The following is a 20,383-nucleotide window of genomic DNA, read 5'->3' on the forward strand; positions in this document are numbered from 1 at the left end:
GATGGCCAGCATAGAACAAAAGGAAATAACGTTGTTTTAAATATGTTCTACTGCAGGGGCTGGGAAGGTGGCTCAGTGGTAGAGAACTTACTTTGCATGCCTGAGGCCCTAGGTTCGATTCCTCAGCACCACATAAGCAAAAATAAGCCAGAAGTGGTGCTGTGGCTCAAGTGGTAGAGCACTAGCCTTGAGTTGAAGACCTGAGGTAAAGCGCCGAGGCCCAGAGTTCAGGCCCACGCCTGGACCCCCCAAAAAAAATTCTACTGCAAAGAAACAAAGACATGGAGGTTTTAAAGTGTTTTATGCATGGATATTTCACTCCTGACATGATTCTCTTATTGTAGGAGTCAGTTATCAATTCCTTTATTTTGGTCCTGAGTTCTCCAGAGCAATAAGGATTCCAAAAGAGCATCCAGTGCGTATGATCAGCAAAAGGAGCCATTTCTCACACCAGTAGTCCTTAAAGGAGGGTCCCAATGAAATACCTGTTTTTCTTTGTTTGCATTTTTGTTGTTTATGTTGGTTCTGGGGCTTGAACCCTGAGGCTGGACCCTGTCCCTGAACAGTTTTTGTTCCTGCCCACCAGCCCCCAAATCTAGTACTCTACTGCTTGAACCAACACTCCACTTCTTGATTTTTTGCTGTGTAATTACAGATAGGAGTTTGACAGACTCTGCTGCCTGGGTTGGCTTTGAACTAAGATAGTAAGAAAGCCAAGTGTCATCAACTGTACAGTCTTCTCTTTTCAAATGAGAAATATTAGATGAAGCTTATTGTAAAGCTAATATTTGACCATATTTTCTTTCTTTTTTTTGTGAGCATACCGTACAGAGGAGTTACAATTACATAGGCAAGATAATGAGTACAATTCTTATCAATCATTGTTGCCTCCTTTTTGTTTCCCCTTCCCATCCTTTCCCATATACCCCCCTACCCCATCTGGTCCTCCCCCCCCACCAAAGTTGTAAAGTTCATTTTTCGACATAACGATTTGTACATCTCATTGTTACAATGGGTCCACCTGTATCCCTAGTTAAACGATTTGTTTTAGAGAATATATCCAGCAAAGAATCCATAACATAACTCAGCAAAAGTAGGTGCACTGAATCATTTTGGAATTATTTTTTTTTTGGTTGGGAAGATTATTGATCTTGCCGTTCCTTTGGGGGAAACTGAAAGTCATATTTCACCACTTTTTTTCTTGTGGGGCTTGAACTCTTATCCTGGGTGATTAGCTACAACACCACTCCTGGTTTCTGGTGATTAATTGAAGGTTAGGGTCTCATGGACTTTCCTGACAAAGCTGGCTTTGAACCACAATCTTCTGGTCACAACCTCCTTAGTAGCTAGGATTACAGGTGTAGACCACCAGCACCTGGCTCATATTTGCATTTATGTGCACTGAATGACACTGTGTAGAAAAAGAATGGAAATTTTAACCAAATGATGACATTGCAGCATTTCAGAAAAATTGAAGTAGCAAGAAATATATCCTCCTTTTCCATTTTGTTACATTAATGACTGATGAGCTCTGGGACCCTTACATTAGCATCCTCTGCCATCTGTATAGATGTATTTAGTATCAGGAAATGTTCATAGAGAAATAGAGAAAGAATGAGATTTTTAGAAATCAAAAGAGATAAGGTATGAAAAATAGCATAGAAGGAGATACATTTATGTAGGGAGCCAGGGTAAACGCCATTACAAGATGGCACCGACTCCCTTGCAGCTTTGAAGTAACCACTCCATTTCAGGCGGTGCTTGGCGGGACGGTGGGTCCTGGGCTTTGCACATGCACGAGCCACGTAGAGTCCCCAGCCAATCCCATGGCACCTGGTGACGGTGAAAGGCAGAAGACCAATGATAGAAAGACCCATGTTCCTATTCCCTATATAAGCGGCCATGTTTTGGGTGCACGCTCTCTCACGCTCAAGCTCTCCCATCAACTAAAAGGCTCTCCAATAAAGCGTGATCTGAGAAGACTCCTGGTGTGGTGGTCGTTTTTTCTCGCTGGCCGAGAAGGCATTCGCCGCAAAGTGGTGCTGAAACCCGGGACCCATGCGAGAGGCCGAACCAGAGCCAGAACTCAACACGCGGAGAGGTATGCTGTTCACTGTAGATTTAGATATTTATTGGTTGCTTGCATTGCTTCTTCCCTTGTGGCTTGTCTTTTTGATAGTGCGCACTTGCCTCGAGGAGGGAGGGTTTGATTTAATCCAGGAAGGATGCAAAGTACTAACACGGCATCAGGATAGTCTATCAGAGTCAGCATCCAGTAATGGGGAGGAAAATAGGCCTAAAAGGAAAAGGGAAAAAAGATAAAAGGATCCTAAAGAATTAAAGCAGGAGGGACTGCAGCCTTCACAAAAGGAGAAGGGTCTTAGGGAGGAGGGGGTCTCAAGGAGACCCCCATGCCCTTCTTTAAAAGCAAACTGGTTCTCAGCCCTACATGTGGAAGGGTGGGACCAAGAATGCAGTGAACTTGTGAGTGACTCAGAGGAAGAAATGTTAGAGGAGGAGGGAGAGCAGCTCGATCCAGCTGATTGTGAAGACTTAGAAGAGGCTGCGGCAGAGTATGAGGCAGACAGATATGGGGGGGGTGGCGCCCCCTAGGGGTGGGAGTACCGAAGCAGCCAGGAAGAGGAAACGGAGCTGGCCCTCACCCGTCGGACCCCGGGCGTGCCCGCCGGCGGGGTGGAGTCACTTTATAAAAGGAAGCACCTGGTCATGGCTGGTGGCCGCCTTTCCAGTTTTTGAAAATCCAATTAATAATGAAAGAAATTTTGAGCCTGTTTCCTACTTCTAGCTTAAGGATTTAGTTGAGGCAGTCCAGACTTATGGAGTGACGGCTAATTATACCACTGCCCTGCTCCAAAGACTGACTGTCAATGCTATGACGCCCACGGACTGGTTTGAGGTAGCCCGTACCTGTCTCAATCATGGGCAGTTCCTCGATTTCCGGTCTATTGTTCAAGACAAGGCTCAAGCCCAATACAGACAAAATGTCCGTGACGGGCACCCGGACTGGACCGTAGATATGCTTCTCGGGCAGGGACCCTACACGGTAGACCAGACAGGATATCCTTTTGAAGTATACTGCCAGGTAAACGAGATCTTTTACAAGTCCTGGTGGGCCCTCCCAAACAAGGGAGAGATGGCTGGCAAACTAACAAAAATCATGCAGGCCCCTAATGAGCCATTTTCTGATTTTGTTGCCCGTATGCTAGAGACAGCCGAGCGGGTGTTAGGAAATCTGGAAACAGCAATGCCATTTGTACAGCAAATCATTTTTGAACAAAGCACCAAGGAATGTCAGAGGGCAATTACCCCAGTAAGAACTCAAAGCCTAGAAGCTTGGTTAAAAGCCTGCAGAGAAGTAGGTGGCCCCCTGACCAATGTGGGGCTGGCAGCTGCTGTCTTGTCGGCTGCCGGGCCCGCAAAAGATAGCAAAGGGAAAGGGTCTTTCCGGTGTGGTCAGTTGGGACATTTTAGACAACAGTGCCCACAAAATGGTGGTCCTGCGCAAAACGTACCCAGGCCGCCAAGGACTCCAGGAGTGTGTCCTCGTTGTAAAAAGGGAAAGCATTGGGTCAACGAGTGCAGGTCAGTTAGAGACATCAATGGACATTTTATCCCCCAAAATACTCCAAACGCTGATTCAGAACCAGAGCCAAAAACCGGGAAGGAGGGTCCTCGTCCCCAGGGCCCGAAAATTTACGGGGCATTTCAGACTCTGGCTCCCGGACAGCACCCGCAACAACCCCCCAGCCAAAAAGAGCAACCTCAGGCTCCGTAGGGTTGGACCTCTGTGCCACCTCCGGACGGGTATTAACACAGCAGATGGGTGTCCAGATTGTGGAGACAGACATGACAGGACCCCTAGATGAAGGCACTGTAGGAATAGTTTTAGGACGCTCCTCCTCCACAATGAAAGGATTAATAATTTTCCCGGGAGTGATTGACCCTGACTATACGGGGACTATCAAGGTCCTCTGCCATGTCCCCCATGGAGTGGTGTCCATTTCTCCCGGGGATAGAATTGCACAGCTCCTGTTTTTGCCTTCTCTTCATGGCAACTTCCCTGCTAAGGAGAAAGAGAGAGGAGACAAAGGGCTAGGCTCCACTGGAGTCGACCTTACATGCCTGTCCATAACTTTAGACCAAAGACCCATGCTAACTCTCCAAGTGGAAGGGAAAAGATTTGAGGGACTGGTGGATACAGGGGCAGATCGAAGCATCATCCAAAGAGGGGAGTGGCCAAAGCAATGGCCAACTCAGAAATCCTCCCAGACCTTACAAGGGCGGGGCTATGCCGATGCCCCACAGTTAAGTGCAAAAGAATTGACTTGGAGAACAGAAGAAGGCCAAGTTGGAAAAATGAAGCCATTTGTGGTAGACGTCCCTGTCAATCTTTGGGGAAGAGATGTGCAGCAACAGCTAAAGCTAACTTTAACTAATGATTATTCTGAGGCCAGTCAGAATATGATGAAACAGCAAGGATTTGTGCCAGCCTTGGGGCTTGGTCGGCGTCTCCAAGGATGCAAGGAACCGATAGAGCCACTTCCTAAACAGGACAGGAAGGGTTTGGGTTTTTCTTAGGGGCCTCTGAAAACAAAGCTTCCACTGAAGGTGCGGTACCCATACCTTGGTTAACACAAAAGGCGGTGTGGGTTCCTCAGTGGCCCCTATCTCGAGAAAAATTGGAAGCAGCTCAAACTCTTGTCCAGGAACAGCTGCAGCTGGGGCATGTTGAGCTTTCAGTGTCATCTTGGAATACCCCAAATTTGTGATTAAAAAGGCCTCCAGAAAATGGAGATTATTACATGATCTTAGAGCAGTAAATGCCCAGATGCAAATTATGGGACCCATCCAAAGGGGACTTTCATGGCTCTCTGCGTTACCTCAAGAGTGGCCTATTTTAGCTTTAGATATTAAGGATTGCTTTTTTTCCATACCTCTTTATGAAAAGGATAGGGAGCGCTTTGCCTTTACTTTGCCCTCTGTTAATCATGAAACCCCGGATGTTCGCTATCAGTGGAAAGTTCTCCCCCAAGGGATGGCTAATAGCCCGAAAATTTGTCAATTGTTCGTAGGGGCTACATTACTCCCTGTTAGGAAAAAATTTCCAAAAGTACGGATTGTCCATTATATGGATGATATCTTGTTGGCTGCTCCCTCGGTAGAGACTCTTCATAAAGTGTTTGGGCAGGTAACGGAGACCTTAGCTGGTAACGGACTGATTATTGCCCCTGAGAAAGTGCAACAGACTAGTGTTGTTCAATTTCTGGGAACCTTTGTTTCTCCTACTGAGATTAAACCACAAAAACTTTCCATTCGAACTGGTCATCTCAAAACACTTAATGATTTTCAGCAATTGGCAGGAGATATTAATTGGATAAGGGGGTTTCTTAATCTCCCTCGGTCAGAGTTGTTACCTTTATTTGCCATTTTGGAGGGCGACCCTGAAGTCACCTCCTCTAGATCCCTGACACCTTTAGCACTAAATTCCCTACAAAAGGTTGAGGCAGCTTTGTCTAGGGCTCAACTTTCACGGGTTGATTTAAAATTACCTATCGATTTATGTATATTAAAAACAAAAAATTATCCCACGGGGGTTCTTTGGCAAAATGGCCCCTTATGGTGGCTCCACGGCAATTCTGTGGGAGCAAAAACTGTTCAATATTTTCCTGAATTAGTGGCTAAGCAGGCAATTTTGGGTATAAAGTATTGTTTGATGCACTTTGCAAAAATTCCAGATAAATTAATTATTCCATACACCCGTGAGCAAGTTGAAATTTTAGCAGCCACAGTGGATATGTGGGCAATTCTTGTTTGCTCATTTCCAAATGTAATTGATAATCATTATCCTAAGCATCCTCTGCTTGCCATAGTTAACAAAAATTTAGTGTATTTTCCTGTTGTCACTTCAAAGGAACCCTTGGTTGATGCTCTGACCATCTTTACGGATGGATCAAAATCTGGACAAGGTGCCTTTTTTGTTCAAGGACACAAACAGCCGGTAGTCTTTAATTTTCAGCCGAATATCCCACAGGCTGTTGAATGTTTAATTGTGCTTGAAGTTTTTAAAAGATTTGATCAACCTTTTAATTTATTTTCTGATTCATTATATGTTGTAAATGCCGTTGCTTCCCTTGAAGTTGCTGCTTCAATTAAGCAGGCCAGTACAATTTCTAATGTTTTGTTACAGATTCAGTCCCTTCTCTTAAACAGAAAACACTCTTTCTATATTGGACATATTCGCGCCCACTCTATGTTGCCGGGCCCGATGGCAAGGTGTAATAATTTGGTGGACCAGGCAACTCGGGCTGTGGCTCTGGTCGCTGCTGATCCTGTAGAATTGGCAAAAGACTTTCATAGATTGTATCATGTACCAGCTAATACCCTTAGGAAAAGATATAATTTGTCCAGGCATGTGGCAAGAGATATTGTTAAAGCCTGTAAATCATGTGTTACCTTTCTTCATCCTCCCCATGTGGGGGTAAACCCCAGGGGGTTGAGACCAAACGCCCTATGGGAAATGGATGTTACTCATCTGACAGAATTTGGTAAGTTAAAATATTTACATGTGTCTGTGGACACCTTTTCTGGTGTCATTCATGCCACACCTTTGGCAGGAGAAAAGGTGTCTCACATCAAAATACACTGCTTAGAAGCTTGGGCAGCTTGGGGAAAGCCCCTTAGACTCAAGACGGATAATGGCCCTGCTTATACTTCCCATGGTTTTCGCGCCTTTTGCACACAAATGCAGGTTGCCCACACCACCGGACTGCCCTACAATCCTCAAGGACAAGGTATAGTGGAAAGAGCTAATAGAAGCATAAAAGAAATGTTTCAAAAACAAAAAGGGGGAATTGCTGAGTCAGCATCCCCCAGGGAAAGACTTTCTCTTGCGATCTTTACCCTTAATTTTTTAATTCTAAATGACAACGATCAGTCTGCCGCAGATCAGCATATGACAAGAGACCCCATGGATACTAAAGACATGGTTATGTGGAAGGATGTTATTAATAATAAATGGTATGGACCGGATCCGGTAATAACGAGATCCAGGGGAGCTGTTTGTGTTTTTCCACAGAGTCAAGAAGTACCTCACTGGGTGCCAACGAGACTGACCAGGCTGGTGGAGAATGCAGAAGAAACCCCTCTTGAAGATGCCATCCACTCGTCTCCTGATGCTGCTGATCTTCCTGCTGTTAGCAACAGTGCTAATAGCAATCCCTGTGATAGCTAAACTGATGATGCTGTGGGCTGTTACAATTTACTGACTGGGCCTCTGCGGTGTCCTTTTTCAAAGAGTGGGTGGGAGTCGGAATGTTTTTAGCCTGCTGCCTGGGAAGATGCGTGGTCTGCCTATGGTTGGTCTGTCGCCTTCGAGCCCAAACCAGAAGGGACAAGGTTGTTATCTTGCAAGCATTAGCCGCTTTGGAGAGTGGATCCTCACCCCAGATCTGGCTGTCTGCCCTGAGAGGCAATTAAGCCTTACCATCCTGCATAGCCTTAGCACCCCGAGGGATTAGGGGATCCCATTGCATCGGGACAGGTATGCAACTTGCAATTTGGGACAGGGTTCAAGGCAAGTGCACTGCACTTGAGGAGGACCATCTCCTCAAGAAGAGCATGCTGGGTTGCAAGTGGGTTGATGCCCAAGATCCCACCTCTGCAAAAAAAGGCATCGGACGGGCCTGGTCATCACTGGGGAAGGCGCCCCTCAGGCGAAGGCCAGTGCAAGGTCCTAATGTTTTAGACAGAGGCCCAACCTCTACTCTTACCTGTTGCCAAAAAACAAAATAGGGGGAACTGTAGAGAGCCAGGGTAAACGCCATTACAAGATGGCGCCCACTCCTTTGCAGCTTTGAGGTAACCACTCCATTTCAGGTGGTGCTTGGCGGGACGGTAGGTCCTGGGCTTTGCGCATGCGCGAGCCACGTAGAGTCCCCAGCCAATCCCATGGCACCTGGTGACGGTGAAAGGCAGAAGACCAATGATAGAAAGACCCGTGTTCCTATTCCCTATATAAGCGGCCATGTTTTGGGTGCACGCTCTCTCGCGCTCAAGCTCTCCCATCAACTAAAAGGCTCTCCAATAAAGCGTGATCTGAGAAGACTCCTGGTGTGGTGGTCGTTTTTTCTCGCTGGCCGAGAAGGCGTTCGCCACACATTTATCACACAGAGACTAAGAGCTAGCCTAAGAGATTTAGAATGCTAAAGGCAAAGAGGAAAAGCCTAGTTGGCAACAAGTTCTACAATAACCAAAAATGGTTTTCTAGAACAGTTTCTGGTATGCCTTAATTAATATCATTTATTCCTTCTATCTGGATTTATTCTTTATTTTCTTTCATAACTATTAATTAGCCTCTGCCTTTTTGGTGCCATAACTCACCAAAAAGATTTCAAAACCACACTTAGCGTACCCTTCTCTTTGTGATTAGCAGTGACGACACATATCCTGGAATCATTGAATTTCCAGAATTAAACTTTACCTGACATCTAAGCACATTCCTGGCATTAATAACTGTGACTTATTGAACAAAACTTTTTTAACACTGTATCCTAACATAACTAAAGTACATAAATTAGGGACTGTTGTCAGGTGTCAGTATGGAAGAAGCAATTATATATTCCAAGTATGGGGTCTTTACTTTGCATTTACTAACTAAATGTTTTTTGTTTCGTTTTGTTTTTGTTCTTTTTGCCAGTCGAAGGGCTTAAACTCAGGGATAGGGAATTTTCCTGAGCTTTTTTTCTAGCTCAAGGCTAGCACTCTACCGCTTGAGGCACAGCACCACTTCCAGTTTTTTCTTTTTTAATGTGTTACTAAGGAATGAACCCACAGTTCCATGGCTGCTAGGCAATCACCGTACCATGAAGCCAAATTCCTAGAGCCCTAAATAACTTTCTTAAGATGGCATTACATTTTCATTCCGTAACTATATATCATAATTTTTTTTTTTGGTTGGTCGTGGGGCTTGAACTCTGGGCCTGGGCGCTGTCCCTCAGCTCTTCAGCTCAAGGCGAGTGCTCTACCACTTGAGCTACAGCGCCACTTCCGGTTTTCTGGTGGTTTATTGGAGATAGGAGTCTCACAGTCTCTCCTGCCCGGGCTGGCTTTGAACCGCAATCCTCAGATCTCAGCCTCCTGAGTAGCTAGGATTACAGGCGTGAGCCACCAGCACCTGGCTATATATCATAATTTTGACAAGGTTTTAGAAAATGATGTAGAAAGCAATACGATACAATAATTCTACTAAGGCTGGATGGACAATGAATAACTGTCAAGGTCTAGACAGGGAACAGAAGGGCTTATCTCATGAATCTGTTTCAACAAGCTAGCGAGACAGCTACAGACCCACAACCCATCTCCAGAATGAGAGGGCCACCTTGGGTTCCAACCACATGGGGATGCTGGGCCGCCCCTTCTAGCTTCTATTCAACCAGGTCTTGGGAAAGAGAGAGAAAAAAGTCAGAATTACAATTAAGTTGGGTGTGGTAACTCAGAATTCTAATCCTAACTACACAGGAGGCTGAGATATGAGGATCACGGTTCATAACCAGCCCAGGCAGGAACGTCTGTGAGACTCTTATCTCCAAAGAACCACCAGAAAATCAGAAGTAGTGCTGTGGACTCAAGTGGTAGAGCACTAGCCTTTTGCTGAGGCTCTCGGCAACAGCGCCCAGGCCTAGAGTTCCAGCCCCAAGACTGACAACAAGTGAACTTCCTAACAGAAGAAGTGGACTGAATAGCACCCATTGTCCTAGGGAGCATGGTAGCGAAGTCAGGCAGAGCTTCCTGTGAAACTGAAGTCATAAGTAGGTCACCTGGCTTCTCTGTGCCTTGGTTTCGCCAGCTGCAAAACTCAACACAGTGAAGAATCCTCTTCCTCATGGGGATAGGGTAATGATGAAAGAGAGCCATGTTTTGTTTGATAATCCCACATCTGTTGCACGATTAATAACAGGGCCAACCTGAGCCCTTTCCGGGTATCTTCCTGTCATTTGCTCACAGAATTGCGAGAACCTTCTCTGAAAGCTGCTCCCTCTGTGCCTAGCCATGATCCAAAGATCCCTCTGTATAAATCCCTTTTTTCCTCACAACTGTCCTGTGAGGAGAATGAGGTTCGATGGGTGGGACCCTACCCAGAGCTTCCCCTGTGGTCAAGAATCATCTGCTGTGATTTTTCTGCCTGCTCAAACTGACTTAAGAAACCATTCAAGCCACAGGAAAATCAAAAACCTCAAGCAGACCAGAGACTCCAAAAAGAGACAGGTTAAGGACACAGGGAGATACAGGATCTTCCCATCCCCCCACCCAAAAACATCTAAGAACTCTTTTTTTGTAGCTTTTATAAAAAAATTTTTTCTAAATTTTTTTTTTAATTTTTAATTTTTTTGTTTTCTATTAACTTTTTTTCTTCCTATTATAATTTTTATTTTAGTGGTATATATGTGTGTACTTTTTTTCTTTTAAAAAATTTTTTGTTTAGCTCTACTGACTCTTTGATACTTTTTCCTTTCCTTCTCATTCTTTTTAATTTTTCTTCTCTTTCATTCTTCTTTGCATGACATAATTTGTTATGCCAACAGTTGATTATTAGACCTTACCCCCATTGTGTACATGCTTAATCCAGAAATTTATTACTTAATTTAAAAACTATTAGACTTAAATTCCTTAATAGCAGTACTACCTCTTTATACCTATATAATATTTTAAGCATTTTTATTTTTAAGTTTTTCACATGTCTTTTATATCCATCTGCTTCTCTTATTCTATCCATGTTCTTTTCTGAATATTACGTTTTAAAATTTGCATAATTTTTAAGTGTTGCTTTTCTTAATTTTTAATTTTTGTTTTTCTATTTTTTCTTGTCTTTTTTCTTTCTCTTCCTTCTTATTTTCTGTCTCTCTACTATCATTCTATCCAACTTATTTACCGCTTTGAGATTAGGATTGAGTTAAGTTAACTCTCCCACAGCCTTTCCACATCCCTATATGCATATTTTTACCCATATCTCTCCTTAACTTAATAATTTCAGTTTGCCAAATTCTTCTTTGCAGTTCGTAGCCCATTAATACATAGTTGTTCGGTGTTGAATAGGTATATCTGTTGAACTAGATTTTTGCTGATTTTTGACTTTGCAACTACAGACTTTCGTTGATGCTTGCCTTAAAATACTGTGCTAGCACAAAACTGGTGTTACTTTCATCTCAAATGATCAGAGCAACTGGGAAAAACACAAGAAAAACAGCTACTCCGGGTATCTCAAATCCCACTCATGATAATCAGGGGACAGAAAAGATAATGAATAATCTAGAGGAGAGTTCCCAAAAAGCTCTACAAACACTACTGGTAAACATGGTAAATGAAAATATTGAAAACCTGCAAAGGACCCTGAATGAGAGTGATAGGGAGAGAGAGGAGGCAAAACAAAGGTTAATACAAGAATATCATGAGCGTGAGGAAGCTACTCAACGATTGATACAGGAATTGCATGAGCAGCTTGAGAACACTCAAAGAGAAATAAAGGAATGTTGTGAGAAGACTGAGATCAATCAATGATAACTACAGGAACTGCATGAATGTCAAGAAGCTAAGAAAAGGGTAATACAGGAATTGAGAGAGCTGGATTAGAATGCAGAAAGATCACTAAAGGCATTCATGGAATCCATAAACAGAGAACTGAAAGAAGTCAGGGAGACCACAAAGGGAATCCAGGATGGAACCCAACAGAAGGAATGGGAATAAACAATCAACTAAGTGATTTGAGAATAAACACTGAAAAACAAATTAAGGAATTAACGAAGTTCATACAAGATATAAAACAATGCTCCAACAAAGAATTTGAAGCCATGAAAGCCTACCAACTAGAAGAAAAAGAAATAAAAACAAAGTATAAAGTCTTGATAGTAGGTTACACCATGCAGAATATCGAATCTCAGGGATTGAAGACAGCCTAGATATTATGGAGAAAGAAAATACATCCATCCAAGACAAATCCAAGAAATATGATAGATCTATTCAACACTTGGAAGACACCATCAGAAGTGCTGATCTGAGGATAATGACTGTAGAGGAGAACCCAGAGACAGAAGTTAATGGTCTATGAAATTTGTTTAACAGGATCATAGCAGAGAACTTCCCAAACATGTAAAAAGATAGGCCTATTCGGATACAAGAAGCTATTTGAACTCCAAGTAGACCGGACCAGAATAGGACATCCCACTGTCACATTAAAATCCACACAGGACAAATTCAGACCAAGGAAAAGATCCTTAAAGCTGTCAAGGAGAAAAGATCAATCGCCTATAAAGGGAAACCAATGAGAATGACCTCAGATTTCTCAGCGGAGACAATCGTAGCAAAAAGAGCCTAGAATGATGTATGCCATGCCTTAAAGACAAACAACGATCAACCAAGAATTCTGTACCCAGATAACCTCTCCATAACTGAAGGTCAAATAAAAACCTCCATAGGAAAGAAAACTTGAAACACTATATCTCCATCAAACCAGCCCTACAAAACATTCTTAAAGGCGTCCTACACATAGAAAACCAACAAGACCCCAATAAAGGCCAAGAAATTGCCCACAAACTGAGAATCCAATTACCTCAGGAAGAACCCAGTTACCTCAGCCCCCAAGAAGGTGGATAACATGGCAGGAACTCCCAAATACCTCTCAGTCCTATCTCTCAACATTAATGGACTTAACTCTACAATTAAGCGACATAGACTATCTAGTTGGATTAAAAAGCAAGATCCTTCTATCTGTTGCCTTCAGGAGTCACATCTTGCCCATAAAAACAAACATTTTCAATGTGAAAGGCTAGAACAAAATCTACCAAGCAAACTGCCCCTGTAAACAGGCGGGAATTGCAATCCTAATATCAGACAAAATAGACTTCAAATTAAAATTCTTGAGAAGAGGTAAAGAAGGTCGCTCCATACTAATTAAGGGATCTCTCATTCAGGAGGATATTACAATTCTAAATATCTATTAGCCAAATAAGGGAGGACCCACATTAATCCAAGAAACACTACTTTCCCTCAAATCCCACAGAGATTCAAAGACATTAATTGTTGGGGCATTAACACACCATTTTTCCCACTAGATAGATCAACTAGACAAAATCTCAACAGAGAAAGCACAGATCTAAACAACTGCATAGCTCATCAAGATTTCACAGACATCTACCGAATATTTCAGCCATTAGCATCAAAATACATGTTCTTGTCAGCAGCACATGGAATGTTTTCTGAAATAGACCACATTATTGGTCACATAGCAAACTTGTCCAAATTCAGAAACATTGAAGTTATACCTTGCATTCACTCAGACCACAAGGGAATAAAATTAGATCTCAACACCAAAAGCCATCAAAGAATGTCCTGTAACTCATGGAGGAAATTCAAAGGTTCATGATATTCAACAAAAATGAACAAAGGAATTACCCGCTCCTCTGGGAAACAGCAAAGCCAGTACTCAGGGGGAAGTTTATAGCTCTGAGTTCCCACCTCTACAAATTAGAGAGGTCTGAAACCAACTATTTGATAAGACATCTGAGCCTCATTGAAAAAGAGCAGCAAGATAATCCTCAATCCAGTAGATGGTAAGAAGTAATTAAAATTAAATCAGAATTAAAAGAATTATAATCCAAAAAATATATAGAAAGAATCAACAAAACAAAGAGTTGTTACTTCGAAAAAATTAACAAAATGGACAATCTTAGCAAATCTTATCAGAAAAAGAAGAGAACAAACCCAAATAAATAAACTGAGAGATGAGAATGGAAACATCACCACAGAAACATCCAAGATTCAAAACATTATAAGGGAATACTTCTCAAAACTTTATGCTAATAAGTTTGAGAACTTGGCAGAAATGTACCTTTTCCAAGCAAATATTGACATGACGAAACTAAACCAGGATGAGTTAAACCATCTTAACAGGCCCATATCAAGCATTGAAATAGAAACAGCAATAACACACCTCCCATCTAAGAAAAGCCGAGGACCAGAAGGCTTTACAGCAGAATTCTATAAGGCCTTCAAAACACAGCTCACACCAATACTACTTCAACTCTTCAATTAAATTAAAAGAGAAAGTTCACTACCGAATTCATTCTATGAAGCCATAATAACCCTCATCCCCAAACCAGACATGGACTCATCACAGAAAGAGAACTATAGACCCATTTCTTTGATGAACATTGATACAAAACTTCTCAACAAAATTTTGGCCAATTGACTTCAACAATTCATTCAAACAATTCATCATCTAACAGGATACATTTCAGGGATGCAAAGCTGATTCAATATACGCACATCAACAGGAGCAAGGATAAGAACCACATGGTTATCTCAATAGATGGCAAAAAGGCATGTGAGAAGATACAACGCCCCTTTATGATGAAGGTTCTGGAAAAATTAGGAATCCATGGAACATTCCTCAATACAATAAAGGCTGAATATGATAAACCTACAGCCAGCATTATACTTAATATTGAAAAACAAAAGCCATTTCCTCTTAACTCAGGAATGAGACATGAATTTCCAAGCTCTTTACTTCTCTTCAATCTAGTATTAAAATGCCTAGCTACAGGAATAAGACAAGATGCAAACCTAAAGGGGATCCAAATAGGGAAAGATGAAGTAAAACTCTCCCTCTTTGCAGATGTCATGATCTTGTAGTTAGACAATCCCATAGACTCCACTCCCGAATTACTCAAGGTGATTCAAAACTTTGGCAAAGTAGCAGGGTATAAAATTAGCCCTCAAAAATCAATGGCTTTTCTGTATGCCAACAATGAGAAAAGTGTGGCTGAAATTAGGAAAACAATTCCATTCGTAATATCCCTACAAAAAATAAAATAACCAAAAAACTGAAGGACCTCTATGATGAAAACTTTAAAAACATGAAAAATGAAATCAAAACAGATCTTAGAAAATGGCAAAAACTCCCATCTTCCTGGAATGGAAAAATCAACATCTTGACAATGGCAATACTTCCCAAGGCTATCTACAAATTCAATGCAATACCTATCAATATTCCATCCTCATTCAAGAAAATAGAAAAAGCAATCCAATAATTCATAGGGAACAATAAATACCCCAAATAGCAAAAACAATCCTCAATAGAAGGAACAGTGCTGGAGGAATATCAATGCCAAATTTCAAATGCTACTACAAAGCAATAGTAATCAAAATAGCTTGGTACTGGCACAAGAACAGACCTCAGGACCAATGGAACAGAATTGAAAACCCAGAAATGAAACTACAGACCTATAGCCTTCTAATATTCGATAAGGGAGCTAACAAAATACATTGGAAGAAAGACAGCTTCTTCAGTAAATGGTGCTGGCAAAACTGGTTAACTACTTGTAGAAAAATAAAGCTAGATCCTTATATACCACACTGAACCTGAATCAACTCCAAATGGATCAAAGACCTGGATGACAAAGCAGACAATCTGAAAACATTACAGGATGGAATAGGAGAAATCCTAGGTCTCTTGGCACAGGCTGAAATTTTCTTAATAGAGACCTAGAAACACAACAAATCAAAGAAAGTTTGGACAAATGTCATTGCATGAAATTGCAGAGATTCTGTATGGTAAAGGACCTAGTTAGCCAGATCAATAGAAAGCCCACGGATTGGGAGAAAATCTTCATTAGCCATACAACAGACAAGGTTCTCATATCTACAATATACCTGGAACTCAAAAAAATTAAATCCCCCAACAACAAATCTTCAAAGAAACAACTGCCCAATAAATAAGTGAGCTAAAATCTTAAAGAGAATCTTCTCTAAAGAGGAAAGAAGGATGGCCAATAGACACATGAAGATATGGTCAACCTCTCTAGCCATAAAAGAAATGGAAATCAAAACAACATTGATATACCACCTCACTCCAGTTAGAATGGCTATACTCAAGAACTCTAATAACAGCAGATTCTGAAGGGGATGTGGACAGAAGGGAACCTTACTGAATTGTTGGTGGGAGTGTAAACTTGTTCAAACACTTTGGAAAGTAGTATAGAGGTTTCTCAAAAGACTCCACGTAGAACTCCCTTATAACCTAGCAATCCGACTATTGGACATTTACCCAAATGTTCACAAACAAGACCACACTAAAGCTACCAGTACAACTATGTTTATTGTAGCCTTATTAACATAGCTAAGATATGGAACCAACCCAGATGCCCCTCAGTAGATGAATGGATCAAGAAAATTTGGTATATATACACAATGGAATTCTATTCCTCCATCAGAAAGAATGACATTGCTCCATTTCTTAGGAAATGGAAAGACTTGGAAAAAATTATATTAAGTGAAGTAAGCCAGTCCCAAAGAAACATAGGTCCCATGATTTACTATTTTCAATAACTAGTATATGTCTGACTCAAACAGAAAAGCTCAGATAAGTTAGGGAAATGAACCCTGAGATATGTATTCAAACATTTTTACTTTCATTCCATTTTTTCTAGTACATTTATAAGTTTATTTCTTTGTTGTTTTTTATGTCCCTCCCCCATGGTATAATCCCTGCTTTCACTGTATTTTGTATTGTTATAATTTATGGAGGGGAAGGGAAAGAAAATCATTTAGGGATTACAGGTGGAACCATTGCAACAATGAGATGTACAAGTCCTATGTTGAAAATGAACTTTACAACTTTGTTAGGGGGAGGTGGAGGGTCGGGTATGGGATGGGGAGAGGATGGGATGGGAAGGGGAATCAAAGAAGGAGGCTACAATGCTTGATAAGATATGTACTCATTATCTTGCCCATGTAATTTTAACCCCTCTGTACAGTATTTTCACTATAAAAAAATATGAAGAAAAACGAATCAGCTGCTGTGGACTAAAAGTTTACGGTAATCCATCTAAATCGTTGACTGTGCATGAAATTACATTTCTACCATCCCAACTCCAGAGGACCAGGTCTGGTGAAGCATACCTGTCATAGATAGGAGGACCTCGATCCAGCCTAGCCAGAGCATATCTTGAGTCTCTGTTTCAGAAATGCCCAAGACAGAAAGGTGGCTCCTCAGACCCAGGGAGAGGACACAAGTGGGGGGTCATGGTGTCCCCAGAGGGGTGTCTGACCTGGGGTAGGTGTGGTTTGGGGGCAGCCACTCACTTGGGCTTCTGGGAGAACTTGCTGTAGGCTGCTCCAGGTGGGGCGAGCAGCGATGGCAATGGCATTGCAGACACATGGCCTCAGAGCAAAGAACCAGGGCCAGGGAGCAGGTTGGGGCTTTATGCGGCCTGGCAGGGTACCATTGCCGGATGTTTGAAATTCCGCACCTTGGGAAGGAGGGAAGGAAGCCAGGGTGTGTGCAGGCATCTCAATTTCCTTCTATATTCCAAAGTTGCCTGGAGTCTCTTCCTCACCACTCAGCCATTTCTACCTTCCTCAATTGCTCGTAGTGGTGTAAACTAACAGAGGGAATCCTGGTGCTACCAGGCAGCATGGAATGTGGGCGTGGCCACCATTCTTGTATATCATTGGTCAGAAAGAACTATGAATGAATGGGGGTGTGGCCAGAATCCTGTGATGCAAGCAGCATGGGCGGAGTCAAGAAGAGAGCTGCTCCCCCAGCCCTTTTTCCAGGGAACAATGGGTCCAATTCTGTTGGAAACAAGGGGGTGACCTCATTTACCTGGATGGCTTCACAGATTGTTCTGTATGTCTGTTTGTTCCCAGTCCCAGACCTTGTACTCAGGATATGAGCACAGTCTGTGAGCTGCTTTTGATCAAGGCTGGCCTTCTACACTAGAGGCACAGGGGTTCTGGCTTTGTTGGCACTGAACTTGGACTTTCTTGCCTAGGGTGACTTCGACAATGATCCTCCCATCACAGCCTTGTAAGTATCAAGGAGGACTGCTGAGAGCCAATCGTGCCTGCCTAATCATTGGTCTTGTTGATGTTCTTGGACAGACTGGTGTGTTCCCTATGCTCGGGTTTAAGTGGTGGGAGCTGTAGCCAAAAGTTGGAATCTTGGTCCTGCCACCTCCAAATGGAAGGAGATCCTAAGAAACATATTCCTGTCCATATGATTACCAATGGAATATGATGTATGTCATGATTGAAAGAGCAGTTCTTGAATGATTCTGGGATAAAATTATAAACAATTATGTTATAAGACACTGATCGTTGTTACTTAATATTTTATAAGGCATTTAAACAATCACATTAATAAAATGGAGGTATAATGAAATACCTTAGACTTACTATACTATTACATACTATAATGGTGCCATTTTTTCTGCCAAGACTGGGATTGGAACCCGTGGTCTTGGTAACTCTGTTGCACTGTGTGGGAAGGGGAAACTGGCCTCCTAGAAGTCAAGAAATGCATGTCTATTCCTTAGGCCTGAAATAGATCCCCACCACTAGAAAACATCCTATTCATGTACAATTTACATATATGGTTTATATTTATATACATATGTTAACTCCATATTGCATTCAGTGTAGTTATTTTATTTTTTGTTTTATTCATATATTGACCAATTATTTTGACTATTATGGCACATAAAACATTGATTACATTGATTACATAAGATAGAGGTCTGCATATGTATTCTACTTCATACCTGACACCCAGGACTTTCATAGAAAAGGAAAACATGTGTCACCATCAACTTCTTACTCCACAATTCATTTTTGGGGAGTACTGGCATCTGAACTCACGGCCTACAAGCCTACAAGGCCCAATTCATGAATGGGTGAATGTCAGCACGCCATCCTGGGGCAAATTGAGCTGACAGGCTGTTCCCAGGACCTGAGCTCAAGCCCCAGTGGTTAACAAAATAAGAAAATATTGACATTCAGATGGAAGTATGTTAATAAATATGTGCTTTTACAAAGTATCAGAGATGTCTATACATTATTCAGTTATATAGACTACAATCCTACTAATTCCTGGTTATTAATTATGTGTCCATTTAATTAATGTTATTGTTTTCATCCTTATACTATTAATAAAATCAATCAGTGTCCTGAAATTATTGTGTTCCTGTAAGTAATAATATTCTTTTTATGCTTCATAAATATTAAATAAAATCAATTAGCTTCCTGAAATACTTCTAATTTTATAGGAACATCATTCATGATCAACTCATTGAACCTTGACATTGATAATATTCCATTGTTCTTCCTATGGATGGGTACCATTTTTTTAGTCTCTCCTGCCATTGGTTGGTGTTAGGAGGGGGATTCGAAATCAGGGCCTACGTTGCCATGTGGGCCTATGGCTTCCCAGATAGTCTGCCAGCCTTCAGCATTGCAAGGTGAAGTACCCTTTGCAACAGTGTCTTTCAGACCCATGAGGGTCACCGAGCAAAGGAAGAAAATATAAAAAGGCCACATTTTTTCTGTGCATTGCTTTCCCTACAAGACCTGTGGGTCTAGGATCCCAGAAGCAGCTGTAGATCTACAGTCTGCACCCCAGCCTAGGGTGATTGAAGCTGAGGCAGAGTTGCCACAACCTGATTTCAAGCCCGGTACTGAGATAAAAAAAAAATAAAAAATTTAGCTCCCTGGCTTGCAATTCACACAGTTTATTCTTACTGGCTTTGGATTTGAACTCAGGATCTGGGTAAATCTGCAGCAATGTGGATGAAGGGGAAGATCACTGTACTTGAAGATAAGAAAGGCAGGCCTTTTCACTATCCCTGAATTCAAGCCCCAGCCCTGGAAACATAGTATTTATATATATATTGTAAAGATAGGATTTATATTTACCTATAGATGTTCAGTCCATACATGTTTGGTGTGGTTGTTCCTTGAATTTTTTCTTTTATTTGTTTATTTACCATTGATTGTACTATGATGAAAACCATTCCGTTTATTACATTGATGACATCCTATCATAGAGCATCTAGATTTGTAGAAATGTTCTCCACCATGCCAGGATTCTCAGGATCACCCAGGATATTCAGAGAGAAGGAAAACAAGTTTCACACTTGGCTTCTTACTCTACAACCCACTTGTTGGTAGTGCTGGGATCTGAACTCAGGGTCTAGTAGGACCAATTGTCCAATAAGTCAAGGTGAACACACCAACCTGTGAACTAAGGAGCTAGGCCATTCCCAGGATCTGACATTGATCCCCAAGGTGGTCCACTATAGTCATGAATTCATAATTTAAACATACAATCTATATTGACATTCATGTATCCACAGCATCTTGTGTTTAGTGAACTTCTCCTTATTTTTTCTCTTTTTCATGGAGGTATTGTGTATTTTACTAAATATGGTGACAGGTATAACTTTGCTGACATGGATAACAACCTGTTCCTATGGTTATAGGGTTGCCTATGAATTCCCCTTCTTGGTTGAGAATCAGGACTTTCACAGGAGAG

The sequence above is a fragment of the Dipodomys merriami genome, unplaced genomic scaffold, assembly GCF_024711535.1.
Source record: "Dipodomys merriami isolate MVZ:Mamm:240054 unplaced genomic scaffold, mDipMer1.0.p SCAF_93, whole genome shotgun sequence".
NCBI lineage: Eukaryota > Metazoa > Chordata > Mammalia > Rodentia > Heteromyidae > Dipodomys > Dipodomys merriami.